At 40.3% G+C, this 16,431-nt stretch overlaps 1 pseudogene; it reads right to left on the bottom strand.

Moving 5' to 3' along the window:
• Positions 1 to 10,877: 10,877 nt before the first annotated feature.
• LOC147613688 (uncharacterized) lies at positions 10,878 to 13,464 on the bottom strand (annotated as a pseudogene).
• Between the last annotated feature and the right edge of the window lie 2,967 nt (positions 13,465 to 16,431).

Below are 16,431 nucleotides of genomic sequence, written 5' to 3'. Positions count from 1 at the left end.
TGTGACCGCGAAAAGCATGCAAGGTGCGAGACTTCTCAACCGTGGCACAATTCCATTTAACCTCCCTATTTACATCACCTACTTTGATCTCCCAAAACACACGGGCACATTCCCTTTCTTTTAGAGGATATGATGCAGCTGCTCCCTTTGATAGGTTGGCTTGGCAATAGGCAACCACATCTACAGCACACTTTAAAGTGGCCCCATTAGGCTTCAGCTGTTCATGTGTCAACGATCTTTTAACAACTGCGCCTACACCGTCATGCTCTCCCTTGCCATGTCCTGATCCAAAGAAGAACCAGCTCATCTCCACTCCTGTTAGTCCAGCATACCTTGCAACAAAATAGAAAGGCCTAGCAGCCTTAAACTGTGAGGCAGCACCATCTGACCAGACCCAGTGACATTTTGGAGTGACACCTTCTCTCTGTAACCAGCCACAATGCAGCATAAAACAATGTTGGACAAACAATGTGTCATGCACTTTGTCATCTGATATGAAGAAGTGGATTTTCTTGACTACTCCCCCTTCCCTGCGGCGGTAGTATGTTATGTGCACAAAAATAGTTACTTGACTTGAGTGCCAATGCATGGATTGAATCTCATTTTGCTCCTTAAATGCATAGTTTTCTGCAAAGTCTACAACCGACACAACCACATCGTCACAGGAAATCTAAGAATACAATTCTTGAACTGTTGTGCTGGCCATCGAGCGATATAGTTATGTTTGATAAAAACCTTCAGCTTGGTCTGTAAGAGTTGAAGAAACTCCCAGCACTGCATTTCTTTAGTCACAAGATCTTTTCTCTTTTTTTTGTCTCCGTGCTTATCTGTTGCCTCCACATATGCAAACAATTTTACAAAGATATTCTTACTTGGGCTTTGTGTCTCTAAGCAGCATGTTTCTAGCTTTTTCACACCACATTTCTTACATTCGCCCATCAAACACTCACTATTGTGGTAACCAGCATCTATCTGCTTCGGGCAGAGAACTGACTCCCATAGATGTGTGACACCTTTGAAAGTTTGACATAAAGCCATGCAACCCCTGCTAGTTTCATCACCTCTGACGCAAACGCTGCATGTACATATGCATTGGGCTCCATGCAGCCCAAATGACTAAGACTGCATATGGTTAAGTGTGTCCTTTAAAAAGGACATCTGCACATGATATTCGCAGCAGCATGTGTATCTATCTTTCAGCCGCCGTACAAAAAATGGCTTCATCATCTCAAACATTCTCATACCTATTTTACAATCTGGATGCTTTTCTTTGAATCTGTAGAAGAGCTCAACCTGCAATTATGAGAGTTAGAAGGCGGTTATTATGCTGGTTATGCTAATTAGTATACAGGCCATGCACGGAAGCATATTGTATGTAACCAGCACTTACAGTATGCTAACTAGCACTTACAGTATGCTTCCATGCATGTGTAGTATGTTAACTAGCACTCATAGTATGCTAACTAGCACTTGCAGAATGCTAACTAGCACTGACAGTATGCTAACTAACACATTCAATAGGCTAATTGGTACATTCAGTATGCTAAGTAGCACATTCAGTTAGCTAATTGGTACATTCAGTGTGCTAACTAGCACAAAACAGTGCTAACTAGCACAAACAGTGCTAAACTAGCACAAACAGTATGCTAACAAGCACATTCATTATGCTAACTAGCACATTCAGTATGCTAAGTAGCACTTACAGTATGCTAACCAGCACTTAAAGTATGCTAATTAGCACTTCACAGTATGCTAATAAGCACATACAAAGTGCTAACTATCACTAATCATATGCTAACTAGCACTTACAGTATGCTAAGATACACCTACATTATGCTAAATAGCACCTTGAGTATGCTAACTAGCACTTAGAATATGCTAACTAGCACTTAGAGTATGCTAAACTAGCACTTACAGTATGCTAATCAGCATCTACCATATGCGAACTCACAGCATGCTTACTAGCATTTACATGCTAACTAGCATGTAGAGTGTGCTAATCAGTACATAGAGTATGCTAACTAGCATACACAGTCTACTAACTAGCATTTATAGTGTGCCTCTAGGTATGGCTTGTATAAGCATGTAGAGTGTGCTAATTAGCACATAGAGTATGCTAACTAGCATACACAGTCTGCTAACTAGCATTTACAGTGTGCCTCCAGGTATGGCTTGTATACTAATTAGCATTACTAATATGATAAATAACGCACTCTGTAAGGTGATCAACATATTGAAGATTTGAACTAGCATATACAGTACAACATGTTCTAGCATGTAGAGTGTGCTAATTAGCACATAGAGTATGCTAACTAGCATACACAGTCTGCTAACTAGCATTTACAGTGTGCCTCCAGGTATGGCTTGTATACTAATTAGCATTACTAATATGATAAATAACACACTCTGTAAGGTGATCAACATATTGAAGATTTGAACTAGCATGTACAGTATAGTATGTTCTAGCTAGAATAAACCATAAACAACCACAGTGTAAATAACAACCAGTATGCTAACTGTAAAGTTTCACATGCTTTTTAGTGTACTCGAATAATGGTGCTTTGGTTAGATCAATTACTTGAGGTTCATCAAGGAGGTGTACAGGGTGCTTTATGTAATTTTTTCTCCCCATCCTCTTTCGACAAACATCTTTTTTGTTAGGGGATACACGTGTCTCATCCCTCCAAAATGTGTAAACCAGCTCTTTCATTTCATCTGTGATTGTGCTACGACGGGCATGTTTTTGACATGCAACCAAAACATTCCATCATCAACATTCGATGTCACCCGCAATTTAGCCTTGTACAAGGATCGACATGGAACTTTAAGGAGTCTCGAGACTTTTGACATTTGCATGTTCTCCTTTGAATTCAACATCATGGACAATGTTGTATGCTTCAAATACAACTCCTCATTACAGCTTGGCTCCTCATTATGAACATTGCACATGATTGCACTTTGAATAGTAGACTCCTCTGGACACACCGCTTGCACTTTGAATAGTAGACTCCTCTGGACACACCGCTTGCACGACAGGATGATGAGATACTAGATTCCAAATTTCTTGCTTGTCTTCTGTACTAATTCCTTCAGTCCTCCTCTTGAACAGTGCCACAATCTCAGACGAGATTTTCTTCTTCTTTTCCTTCTCAAAGGCAAGCTCTCGAACCTAAACCTGCTTAAGTTTTTTCTTCTCTCGTTGTTTCGTCTTTCTTCGTCTCTCATAATCCCTAATGGTAGTACAAGTTGGGTCCTCCAAGTTCGGATTCATTGTCTGTAAGGGATCCCTTCTGCTACCTTCATTTGCTGCCCTTGAACGCGTAAGTAAACCTACCAGATCAGATTGCAAGGTATGGTTCGCCATAACTCTATGAGATGGGGAGCAAGTGGGCTACACGGAGAGAATGCAAGGCAAAGGGAGAGGGTGAGACTGTTTGAGCAGCATGAGAGAGAGAGAGAGAGAGAGAGAGAGAGAGAGAGAGAGAGAGAGAGAGCTTGGCTTACACAGATCATGGAGAACCTCGAGAGAGCGAGAGAGAGAGAGAGAGAGAGAGAGAGACACAGAGACAGAAAGATAGATAGAGAGAGAGAGAGAGAGAGAGAGCGCTCATCCACTACACCATGACTTCAGTAACTGAAAAGATGCTACATTTGAATTTGGCGTCGAGTAAATTTAACATTAATTATGGAAAGTTTATTTCAAAATGGACATATTCTTGGCTCTCGAATGTATGCTAACAAGCACTACTAACTAGCATTGTCCGGGACATCATTTTTTGTGCACGTTAACATGCTTCTACCCCATATTTCTCACTTGTGTGAGATGCACAATGTGATTCTGTGGTTCTGAATCCTTGAAAAGCAAGTCGATTTCCTCAGAGATGGCTTGATTGTCTTCTTCCAGGCATTCCTTTGTGGATTTCACTGATCCTGTTGTGAATTTCCTCTTGAGCCCCTGTTCATTTGAATGAGCTCTTCCATGGCATTCTTTGTGTATTGAGCTTTGACTGCTTGCATGTTGGCTTTGTGAAGAGTTTTCATCTGCAAATTCAAACCATCCCTCAAACCCGACATCAAATTGAGAAGTTTATGAGGATTAAAAATAAATTCATTTCGATTTATCTAGACAGTCCACAAGTACTTGGCATGGATAATGTTCCATAATTCTGCAAAGCATTTAATTTGTTGACCTAAAAGGATTTCTATCCCAATCAAGTCCCAAGATTGGATAGGTGAAATACATCGATTCAAAAATTTCAAAGCGTCTCCATTGCAAGGATGGGTAATTGTTTCCAGCTCCTTTTTACATCTTGGGCATTATTCGCCCCCATATCCAAATCTATTTGCTTGGGCATTTGTCCATAGTGCTTTGTGCACACGATCAACCACAAAAACAAGATTTCTTGGGTGACCAGATTTTTGAGAACTTAAATCCCCATTGTTTCCTATCCCAAAACAGGTTCCATCTATTATTGAGTTTGCAATGTAATGGTGGAGGATCTTGACAGGGGAGAGAGGGAATAGGTAGCAGGTTCCATTTGGACTTCTAGGAGAAAGCCTTATAAGACAGCGGTCCTTTGAGTTGGAGAAATCCAATTCTCTCATCATCAGGCCATAGAAGCATTCTGTCTTTAATTAAAAGTAGATCCGCTTCTGCAGAGAGTCTGAATATTATAGTCTAAATATTGTACATAGATCTTGATCTGATTTCCATCTACCCTCCGTACTGCACCACAAGTCACCCCAGGTTCATATTCCCTTTTTCTGAAGTTTGTATGCATGTTTAATTTGATCTACAGGGATATTACAGCAGCTGAGAAAACACACCGAATCCAAATGCAAAACATGTGCATGTTTTCTAGATTTATTATGTAGCTGCAATCCTTGTTTACATATGTTCCAAGCTTTCCACATTGCTTAGATCATAGGTCTGCCATGCGGTTTTATTTTAACCGTGCTGAAGAAAACCGTTAGCTCTAGGAGTTTTTTCCATTTGAGGAAGTTTGCAATACTGTACTGATCTACATTTCTTTTGAGGGCGATAAGAAACTTCTGATGATCCATTTAGCTGCCATTTGATCTGTAAAATCCACAATATTGGGAATTCCAAGTATTTTCTGCTTTTTGGGCTTGGTGCATACCTTCCAGGCTACTTTAGGGAGTTTCATCTCCTCAACATTTCTTGACCACATAAAATTTCTGTAGATTTTTTCTAATTGCTTTAAATCAGAAGTCAATTGGTGCCAACAAAAGAGAAAGTAAATTGCAATTGGGAAAGTAATGTGTTTAAGGACTAATATCCTGCATGCAAGGTTGTGCTGCATGCTTGCCCAGCATCTGAATTTGATCTATAGTTTGTCCAAAATCCATTTCCATCGTTGATGCATAGAGACCCCTAACCCCATTGGAATGCCTAGGAGTCTGAAGATTTGTCCCTCATTTAGAAGTTTGCATCCTTGATCAAAAAGCCATTGTGGTGGATTTGCTAGCATGGTTCTAATTTCTATTTTTGAGTGGTTTATGATAGAACCCGAGGCCAAACAAAATAAATTGAGGCAATCCCAAAAAGCACTAATTGATCTGGGGTCATTGTGAGAGAATAAGACCGTTGGTATCATCTATAAATTGTTGAAGGCATGTCTGCCCTTTGTTGTTTGGGAGTTGGATTCCCCTTAGAAGGCCTTTTTCCATGGCATTTTGAACTAACCAACCTAGAGCATCAACAGTAATTGTTGCAAAAAGTAGCAGAGCTAGTGGGCACCCCTACCTTATGGAGCGAGTTAGTTTAAAGGATTCAGTGAGATTCCCATTAACCGTTACTCTTGCCATTGCATTTCCAAATAGCACTTGTACCATATTTCTGAAGTTGGGGCCCAGTCCCATGTCTTTAAGGGATTGCAAAATAAAATTCCATTCAAGCCTATCATAGGCTTTATCAAAGTCTATTTTGAAAAAGATAAAGTCCTGCTGGGTGTGTTGAGCATCCTATAATGCAATAATTGCATCAAGAATATATCTACCTTTGATAAATCCTTTTTGCTCTGGTCTTATCTAGTCTTTCAAGTGAATCGTGAGCCGACTAGCTAGCACTTTGCACTCACTGCATGTCCCCAAGCCTTGGTGTAGGAGATCTAAAATTTTTCAAGTGGGTTGACCAGATCAGTTGGAGGTTTGCACGAACTGTAGGGAGCTGAAATAGTTTGGGGTTCGTATGGAACCAGCCTGATCTGACCTTCTGAGAACCTTGTGAGAAGGAGCAGAGAATAGGATAATGATCCGAAAGAGTTATGTTTAGCTGTGGTGGCTTCACTTTGGTGTTGAGGAAGCGGTTGCTGATGGCTGCAGACGAGTAGCATCTGTCCAATCTTTCCTTCCTTAGCTAGGCACCTTGTCTCCCATTCCCCCAAGTGGTTGCTTCACTTTGGTGTTGAGGAAGCGGTTGCTGTGGTGGCTTCACTTTGGTGTTGAGGAAGCAGTTGGCTGATGGCTGCAGACGAGTAGCATTTGTCCAATCTTGCCTTCCTTAGCTAAGCACCTTGTCTCCCATTCCCCCAAGTGAAGTCATGGTCACATGACAAATCCTAAAGGGTGTGTATACCTTTTAGTTCCATCCAGCTTTTCCTTTCTGCACCTCTGACAGTGTGACCCAACTTTAGCAATCTATCTTGCGGAGATTCAATCATGTTGAAATCTCCAATAAGGATGATAGATCTATGAAATGCATTAGTGATTCCCATAGTTGAGCTTTGGAAGTGGCCGAACCTATTGCGTAAACAGAGACAATAACAAACTTGAAATTAAGGTGATCTAGATGGATGGCCACCCAAAAATCAAACGGATTAATCTCATGGGACTTGTAGTAAGGCATCTAAGAATTATGGAGACCTATAGCAATACCTTGAGAGCCCTGATCATGGTTAGTTTGAAACCAATTATGCTGATTAGAGATATTTGCAAGGTTCTGAGTGAGGAGGTTACTGGCCGCTTGCACTTCTTGAAGACAAATAAAATCCACTTAGATATTGGTTTGGAATAGCCAATTCTTTATTACTCTAGCTTTAATAGCATATGTAAGACCTTTGGTGTTATATGAAAGTATGGAGAAATCTGTCATAATTTTTGATTTTTTTTTGGGGGGGGGGTTTGACTCGTGGTATTTTTTCAATGGGAAGGGGAGAGGCCATCCCACTGACTTGATATTGTCTCCTTTTTTGTGCAGATGACTCATTCTTGGATTGACCAGCAATTCTAATAGTTTGTTTAATTGTCGCCAAAGAAATTAGCTTTTTGTTTTTACCAGGTAGGGATTCTTCCTCAGCTTGAGAAGGGCTAGGGTCAGGTTGAATTTGGACCTATCTCGGAAGTCCATTCCTTCAACCTCCTTCTCCAAGTCACTGCCTTGGCTCTGCTAGTTTGGAACCTCATCTTCCTCTTCATCTTTTGATAATTCTATAATGTTAAGTGTAGGCTCAAAAATGTCCACTAATAGAGGAGAAAATCTATTGTAGTTTGGTTTTCTTGGTTGATTTCTTGCAAGTTGGGGATGGTTTTTGGGTTTTCCTTGTCTACCCACTTGTTGATACCCCTGGCTGTCCTTTGAGAGGGAGACGGTTGATTGATAGGGGGTTGAGCTGGTGGCGAGAACTTGATAGGGAAATTTTTGATAAAATGGTCTTTTGACCCATAGTGGAAGCATGTGTTGGGTACATTTTTGAAGATAAGGGGTTGGTCTAGGGGAATAGGCAAGCCAGTGTCTATCACAATAGATTTCGAGAGATCTTTGCTTAAGTCTATTAGGGATTAAGGATGCCATCTAGGGATGAAGTCAACATTGGCCCTAACCCCAAGGAGTCTACCTATTGGCTCGAGAAGAAGTTTGATTAAAGGATGCAGATGTAGAGGTAGATTTGGTAGTTCGACTAAGACAGGACAGAGAGTCGGTTTGGGTCCTATAAGGGAGAAATCAGTCAACCATTGAAAAAGGGATAAAGGGGAGTTTCTGATAACCCATTGCCCAGCTCCTTGCATTGAGGGCCATACTTTCTTCATTGAAGAGGAAGCAAAAGTAATTGTTAGGGGTTCTACAATCAGGCCGAGAGTCGACCAGTTATTCCTTATCCAGGACTTAAGGACCTCTGTAGGAGGTTGCAAACCATAACATAACCCTATAAGAGCCCTGGTATGGTAGACTCTTTTGCCACTTCTGAACCAGCATTGTAGGGAGTGAGACAGAGAGCTTACCGTATCTACATGTTGAAGCTTCTCTTCCAGCATCACCAAATCCTCGTTGTGTGTGATATTTTGCTACAATTTTGCCTGCGTTCCCCCAGGCTTCTTGAGGAGGGCTACCTTCAACTGCATCTTCTCTCTCTCCGTGTGAGAGGTACAGGTTCCTGACTTGCTCTTCCCCCTGTCTCTTGTGCTTTGGGACTGTGGCTGGGGCCAGCTTGGTTCTCCATTAGAGATTGACTGAGAGGGAGTTTGGTTGGGAGATGGAAAGGCGTGGGGACGAGGTGAGAATAGGTTGTTTTCATGCACAAAAATGGCTGACAAGTGTTAGGTGGGAGAAGGTGGGTAGCCAAAAATAGTTGTCGTTTGTAGATCCACCGCATGATTGACATGTGGAAAGAGGAATCTCAAGGGCTGATGTCTCCTATCTTCTTCATGATGAGGGAGAACAGGGGTGGAGAGTTCGAGGTTCACTGCCTGTGTCGAGCGAGCACGAGAAATGGAACTTGTGCTGGTTCTCGAGGAGGTCGAAGGGGACGCACCTAGTTTGGTTCTAGCAATCCTGTTTGGGTGTCCCTCTAGCCTGGTGGCCATTGGGACAGATTGAATCTCCTGCTTCGAAGCCTTGTGGTCAGCTAATGGGATTGGTCAGGGGAAAAGGGAAAGCAAAACCTAAGAGAGGTCATTCGTACACATACAAACGATAGCGCTCCTCTCCTCCCCTATCAAGGCCTCCTCTCCAAAGTTTTTCAAAGGGGAGAAAAAAACAAGCTTTTTAAAGCTTTTAAAGTTTTGAAATTTAAAGTTGTAAGGCTTTTTTTAGTAATAAAACTTTTGAGTACCAAAGGTTCAGTCTCGTGAAGAGAGAGAAGAAAAAAGAAAAGGCAACAATTTAGTGCTAATCAACGAATGAGAAAAGCGATAGGCACAATGATATATGTAGGTGGTTTTGCTCCTGTAGGTATTATTTGGAAAGTGGGAAGTTCTTTTTCAGAAAAAGGTGATAAGGATTTGTAGCCCCCAAAGCTTCAGTCTCGTGAAGAGAGAGAAGAAAAAAGAAAAGGCAACAATTTAGTGCTAATCAGAGAATGAGAAAAGCGATAGGCACAATGATATATGTAGGTGGTTTTGCTCCTGTAGGTATTATTTGGAAAGTGGGAAGTTCTTTTTTGGAAAAAGGTGATAAGGATTTGTAGCCCTTAGTGTAGATATCCATTCAATGGTTCACAACATTCCCATAAACCATTTAACCCTTTTGCCCAAAGGATTTCATTGCTTTGCTTTTTTACTCTTTGGGTTTTTGAAGCTCCTCTCTTTATCCAAAGTACTTGTACCCTTGCTACAGGCTTTTGCAGACCTTTCTTTATCCCGTGAGAATTCTTCTTTGATTTGTTGAAGCCTTAGTAATTCCCAAAAATCAAACCTTTGGCCTTATTTGCACCAAATAATTACGTAAACCTAGCTTTTGAATTTTTTTTTCAAAAATCTTTCTCTTTGAGTGGTCCCCAAAGCTCTGATACCATTGTGAGGATCTTTATGGACACTTGGAGAAGAAATTATAATTCTCAACATAAAAATTAGAGCATAACATATATTCTTATGAATTAAAGGCATAAACCTTAAGAAATAAACTTAAATAAATTAAGAGAGATAGAAAATTAAAGTTCAATAAATAAAGAGAGATAGAAAAATAGAGTAGAGATCACTGTGTAGAGGCTATCATCAATCAGAAGCGTGTTTTGGGCATTGTACATCGGATTGTATTTCCAAAACAAGGCTAAATCTTTCATAAACACAGGTTTATTCAAGATCTGCCAGGGTTGCGGACTGCAGTGCTCTTGCGCAAAAAAACCGGCAATCCTTGGCACCTGCAATTTAAAAACAGCCTTGCAAATATTCATGACTTTACAATGCATGCTTGTGCTCCAAATATACACACTGAAGAACTGAAGACACCCGTCCAAAAACATGTGGCTGTCCTTGCGACAGAACACCTGCTTATCCTCTACATTGTATTTTAACATTTCATCTACATATGTAGGGGGCTTTTCGCCGAAGCGAGTCTCTACCACCCTTAGCAAAAGACCGTTGAGATCTAGTAAAAGAGCCCTTTTTTCATCACACAGTCGCTTAGGCACCCATATTGGGTCTAGAAGAGGATACCATTCAGCATATATAACCTCCCATGATGGGTGAACATAATTTAGGCGCTCAAAAATTCTGCGGGCACGCTGTGAATATCGTTCGAGCTGCTTTTCAATCTCCAATTTTTGTCTCCTTATTTGCCTGGCTTTGCGGACTCGCCATTTCCATAATTTTTGCCACATTGCATGGCCGCATTTACATCAGGCAAGGCAATTAATGCCAGTTTCTCTTCCTCTGCAAAGAAATAGCGATACGAAGTGAAGAAGTTCATAGATTGGCAGAAAATTATAATGGACTGCTGCTCAACATTATATTACACAAAGACATTTTCACCGGGAAAATAAAAAAATTTACATGACAGCCACAAGAGGCATTAGGTTTTCAAAATGGCATAGCCATAAGAGTGAAGGGCATAGGTATGGGAACACTAAGTAAAGGCTAAACAACTGAACAGTGACAGTTGCCTGCTTACAATACAGAATCTGGACAAAAAAGGAAAGGTCTTAGCACAGTTTTTTGCAAGCTCTTGAGCGGGTGGCTTTCTTTTCACCTTTGGTGCTTTCAGCTTTGTCCTCCATCTTCTTTGGGGAACCATAGCCGTTGCTTGCAGTTTCTTCAGGTACCTCTTCCGGGTCCACTTTTCTCTTTGCCTTAGCCTTTCACAAAAAACCCTCGAGAGGGCTGTTATCACCAACTTCCTGCGGGTCCTCTATGCTGTTAGTCTTCAATGTTTCCCCTGATGCACTGGCACTAGCCATTGTCTGCTGAGAAGTTTTTACTGTGTCAGTTGCAGCAGGCATGGCACGCGCACGAGGAACCATGACAAAAAAATCATCTTCTTCTGATTTACTGCTCACGTCACCGCCTTCCTCTGTTGTTTTCATGCTTGCACTTTGCATTTGCTGGGATCCTGCATCTACTCCTTCATTCATTGTATCTAGCTCACCACCCTTCTCAGTCGAAGGGTTCTCAGTTTGCAGCCTTTCCCTTACCTTTGGTGTCATGCACACTGCCCACATCATGTAGGGGCTTTGAGAGGCCTGCAACAAAAAAATCTTTGATTACACCCTTTATAAGCATGTCATGTATGCTACATAGTATGTTTCATATGCTAACTATGTGTGCAGCTAGGCCAGTATGCTAATTAGCATTCCCGTGTATGCTAGCTAGCATAATCATATATGCTAACTAGAATATCAAGTATGCTAACAAGCATACCAGGTATGCTAACTAGTAAACCTTATAATCTCTAAGCAATTCAAGTGTACCCAAAAGCTTCTATGTGCTTACTAGAGCACAGTATATGCTAATTAGCATATCCAATATGCTTAATAGCATATCAAGTATGCTAATTAGCATATCTAGTATGCTAGTTATTAGCATACAGGATATGCTAATTAGCATATCCAGTATACTAACCAGCATACTGGATATGCTAATTAGTATATCCTGTATGCTAACTATCATTCCAGCTAGCATATCTGGTATGCTAATAAGCATATCCAATATGCTAACTAGCATACCTAGTATGCTAACTAGCATATCCAATATGCTAACTAGCATACCTAGTATGCTAACTATTAGACCTTATAACCTCTAAGCTAATCCAATATGCTCCAAAATGCTTACTAGCATATAAAAATTGGTAATTAGCATATCCAACATGTTTAATAGCATATCAAGTATGCTAGCTAGCATATTCAATATGCTAATTAGCATAACCAGTATGCTAGTTAGCATACAAGATATGCTAATTAGCATATCCTGTAAGTAGCATATCCTGTATGCTAATTAGCATTTCAGATAGCAATCCAATATGCTAACTAGCATACTGGATATGCTAATTAGCATTCAATATGCTAACTCCGGTATGCTAATAAGCATACCCAATATGCTTACTAGCATATTGGATATGCTAATTATTAGCATCCACTCATCCAACTAGCATATCCAATGTGCTAGTTAGCATACTGGCCCACGCTAATTAGCGTATCTTGTATGCTAGTTAGCGTATCCACTATCCTAACTAGCATATCCGTTGTGTTTATTAGCATTCTGGATATGCTTTTTAGCATATCCGGTATGCTAGTTAGCATGCTAGTTAACATATCCCGTATGCTAGTTAGCATACTGGATATGCTAGTAGGCCTGCTTGATATGCTAATTAGCATATCCGGTATGCTTGTTAGCGTATTGGGTATGCTAACTAGCATATATGTTATGCTAGTTAGCATACAGAGTATGCTAACGAGGATGCTAGTTAGCATGCAGGGTATGCTAACTAGCATATACGGTATATGCTAGTTAGCATCCTACTAGCATATCTAGTATGCTAACTAGTATACTGGATATATTAATTAGCATATGCAATATGCTAACTATCATACTATATATGCTAACTAGCATATCTAGTATGATAACTAGCATACCTGGCATGCTAATTAGCATATTCATTATGCTAACTAGCACACCTTTTATTCCCAATATGATCAAGCTTGCAGACTGTATGTCCTGTATGCAAGCATACATTCAAGTATGGTTTCTTACCAACCTCTGGTGTGGTTGGATGTCGTAGTGTTGCAAGGTTGCACAACCATGCGGTAGGTATGCTTTTTTTGCAGAAGGGAGCCCTACATACGGTCCCAAGGGAGCATGTAGCAGCAAAGCACAGAAGGTGATAATTATGCTCATAAGGGAGCTTGACCATTGCAAGGAATGGTTGGACCTCAAGGGGCAGACCACAGCCAGTACACAGGTTTGTTCCGATGCTGTCTTGCACCTCTCTATCCTTCATAAAACTAGCAAGGGCTAGATTAGTTAGGGCAATTTAGAGAAACGAGCCTTGCAGCTTGGACTACATGTGCATCACAAGTTCAAGTTGGCTTTCAGAGTTCTGCACCTTGGATTTTGCAATTTCCACCTCAACCTACAAAACCAAGACAAAAAGAGCATGGTAAGTACATGAGTTACCTGAGCACATGTACCAAACATAAAGTGCAAAGATGAAACTTACGGCCGGACACTTACCAGTTTACAGGTTATGTCTATGTCACTATCTATGGGGTCATCTTCACGAAGAGGAAACCCCATAGCCTCTATGGTGTCTTTGGTTGTCTCTATTCTGACTTCAAGCTCCATCTTTTACCGGGCATCCACATCATTGCTTTGCAATAGAGCTTGCAACTCCATCTCAGCTGCTTGCAACCTCTGTCTCATGGCCGTGACAATAGGAGTGACCTTCACATTTTTTGCATTCAAAGCCCTAGCAAGTTCCAGGCCCTCTTGCACATTGTTTAGATTCTGTTTCTCATAATGTAGCTGTGTTTTCATTTGAAGGACAGCTGCCTTCATGCACTGCCATTCCTCCAACCCACAAAATGAAGAAGCTTCCATCTCCTGTTGACTATCTTGATGAGGCTAAGGTGTGGCCTTGGTAGATTTGGCAGTACTCTTTCCTGCCAATCCCATGTTTTCCTCGCAGATGTCAGCAGACTCATCCTCAATTTTTGAAGCTGGAAGTTGAAGATTGCGTAGTCTCCACTTGTTAACATGGCCCTCATAATAGCCCTTCTCTCGAATATCCTGCAAGTACTGCACTGCAAACTCGGCCCAATTGAACCTAATGGCTATCCCGCTTGCAATCACGGCAGGACTGAATTCTTTCACGAAGCCCTTTGCAAATGCAGAGGAAATTTCCATGTTGGTTGGGGCCTTCTGGTATACATTGTAGTGCAGTTTCATCATCGACTCATACATTTCGGTGTGGATAGTGCTGCATTTGATGCAGTACTGGCTGGGATCCTTTGTTTGTTTGAACACACTGAACCATTCAGCATCAGTGACCTGCTCCCACCTAACCATTTTGGGATCTAAACCCTCCATGGAAAGGCCATAAGTAGCATTGAACTCTACCAAAGTTGTACAGAATTTTTCCTGCATGGGGATCATGACCTTCGGAGCTTTCCATCGGCCTGCACACATCAAAGGGAAATGTGCTCAATTGTAAAGGGAAATGTGCTCAACTATATTGCATGGAAATGTGCTCAACTGTATTGGATGGAGCTTCTTGTGGTACTGAAGCCGAAAGTAGAAGAGAAAACACACAGAACTCGCACAAGACACACAGAGAGAGAGAGAGAGAGAGAGAGTACCCGAGAGGGACATTAGGGAACCTTGAGATCGCTTTGCGCTTTTGCAGGGAGATGGAGAAGTAGAAGGGGCTCTGCGTTTTCTGTGTATAGGAGAACGCGAATGCGCCGCCTTGCTTGCGGGCTCCATGGTGCTCTGGCCTTTGCACTTCATCACCCCACCACTCCGCTGTAACGCCCGTGCTAACTAGCTTCAAAGACTAGCTCGTAATTCAATATACCACAACTTTCATTGATTATTCTTTTTTTTTGAAGTGCTCATTTGAGCTTTTTGTATCAGCCAGAAGTTTTAAATATGATTACTAATATAGTGACTTACATGCCTAAACTTATGCTAACTAGGAATGCTTGTTCACACATGTGAACTAGCATAAAAAGCGTAGCACATTAACATGCTTCTACCCTATGATTGCATGAAACTCTGACATTTTGATATAAGTTATGCTTCTTGAAAAAGCATTTTTTGTAAATTTTCTCATTATCCTTTAATATAGCCACGCTTTAATAAAAATAAAAATAAAAAAACCTTAAAAAGTTTTAAACTCAAAAGCTTTAAATCTTATAAACATTATTAAAGGTATATCCTAAAACATTGTTTATCCTATAAAATTTTACTAACTTTACAAGCTTTTATACTTACATTTAAAAAGCTTTAAAATATTAAAAAAACATTAAAAGCTATTAAAGCTTCCAAGATTTACAAGCTTCAAAAAGAAACAGTCCTTTCATAAAAATATAACATCATACAATTCTTTTCATCTCGTGCATAATTCCATATAATTAATCACAAACACAACTAACACATCAGTGCCACATCATCAGCATATATCTCCTTACACCACAACTGTGATCCTCAACAAGACCACACATACTGTTGAGCACGATCACTCCCAAATCTTAATAAGACCAATGCATAAAGGATCCCACATATATCTCACATCCATCAAACCATGAAATCTCACTATTCTAAGGAGGTATTTCACCTAGTCATTATCAATACCAAAAGCATACTAGTGCCTGACATCAAGGAGCTATTTCACCTAGTCATTATCAATCTTGGAAGCATACTAGTGCCTAACGTCAAGGGCAATGTATGTCTACTACTAGCACGCATACATAGTCACCATGCTCCACCTTGCCCATAATCAATCTAGAGCTACTTCATCACACCAATCGTGCTTGCCAAGAGCACACCCACATTTGCGACCAAGAGGGATCAAGGTCTTATATATGCAACCACCTTTGTTTGATGCACCTTGCGAATAACATTGGTAATTCATGAACCTGTGTGGTATCTTCATAGGCTTCCACAAACAAACAACACATATGCATTACATGAATACATTATCCAAACAATAATTTCAAGATATGGATTCAAGAAACATGTATCATATTCATATTATCCAAAGCAGTGTAAGCCATTGCAAGCTTAATAAGACCTCATAACTCTCTAGTCAATTCTCCAAGAAAGTCAAATTTCTTCCAATCGCATACATCCTCATGAGGTCTTATCAAGACTTTTTCCTAAATCTAGCTTCTCATGATTATTCTAGATTTTCTTTAAGATGACATCTTCATGTGTAATGAAGATATTTCTAAGGTCAACTCCTTGCTTCTCTTATCTAGATTTCATCATCTTGATCTTCAGATCTTTAAGAGTTTTATGATCATTATTTTTACTATAATTCTTACTCATAAGGATAGCAGTCTTCTTTTATTCAATAGCATTTTTGGAGTAGACTAGGATGTCATCAAAGAAGACTAAGATAAAATCATCGAGATGCTAGATGAAGATTTTTTGCATTAACTAATTGAAAGTAGGAGGGGTATTTGTTAATCTGAATGGTATTACTATAAATTTTAAATGTCCATATTGGGTATTAAAGACAATCTTAAGAATATCCTACTC

This window comes from Cibotium barometz, chromosome 43 (genome assembly GCF_041138505.1).
Source record: "Cibotium barometz isolate CiBa-2024 chromosome 43, ASM4113850v1, whole genome shotgun sequence".
Taxonomy (NCBI): Eukaryota; Viridiplantae; Streptophyta; class Polypodiopsida; order Cyatheales; family Cibotiaceae; genus Cibotium; species Cibotium barometz.
The sequence above is the reverse complement of the archived record's forward strand: the minus strand, read 5'-3'. Positions and strand labels throughout refer to the sequence as shown.